Below are 1,029 nucleotides of genomic sequence, written 5' to 3' on the forward strand. Positions count from 1 at the left end.
AAATCACTAGATTACTATACATTTATAAACCACATTCCTGCATTCCTACAGCATTTAAAGAGATAGTTCACCCAAAAATGAAAATTTGGTCATCATTTACCCTCGTGTTGTTTCAAACCTTTGAACAAAAATACAGTTGATTTCCATTGTATGAACAAAAATAAATAAAAACACAAGACACATTTCTCAAAATAACTTTTTGAAAAAAAAAGTAATTCAGGTCTGGAATGACATGAGGGTGAGTAAATGACAGAATTTCCATTATCCCTTTATCTAGTTACATTTGTAATATAAATTATGCATACTTAACGTTTAAGTAAATTATTGTTTTTTGTTGTTACGATTTCAAAGATGAGCAGTAATTTAATATAGAATAAATATATTAAAGCAAAAGTAAATTCCGTCAAATTGAGGCAAATCTGAAAATAGTGAGAGTGACAATGACTGATTTGTGATTATATTGCACATAAACTTGGAGGCTTTCTGAGATGTTTCAGATCAATAGTGGTGTATGAATGGATACTGTAGTCCAGATACCCATGCTGTGGTCCGGTATGTGCCCAGCTGCTGTCCGCTCTCTGAGCAGTGCCACGTAAAGCTCTTGTCCTGACCTGTGCTTAGAACCCACTCCATCTCTAAGACAAACAGCACCACGGTAACGCCACCCTGATGAGCTAACACAAACAAAAGACAAGACACAATGAGCAAAGCCGGGAGGGATCACTTTACCACATTCAAAAACTCAACCAATTATGCTCTCACATATGTAATAAGTAAATAACAAGGCAGCAGAATGTCAAGTAATCACAGAGATTGGATTTCAGTAACATAGGAGCAAACAACAGGACTGACTCCATATCGGTCTTGTTTATCTTTGTTGGAAGCATTACATAAGCCATGTATTTTAAAGAAGGTTAGATAGCCGTTTCAAATTAATGCTATTCTAGGCCATAATAACACACTTTGATTAGGAGCTGAATGTTCAGATTAAGTACTTAATAATAAAGTTGCCATATATATATATATATA

This window comes from Sinocyclocheilus grahami, unplaced genomic scaffold (genome assembly GCF_001515645.1).
Source record: "Sinocyclocheilus grahami isolate Dianchi unplaced genomic scaffold, SAMN03320097.WGS_v1.1 scaffold23335.1, whole genome shotgun sequence".
Lineage (NCBI taxonomy): Eukaryota > Metazoa > Chordata > Actinopteri > Cypriniformes > Cyprinidae > Sinocyclocheilus > Sinocyclocheilus grahami.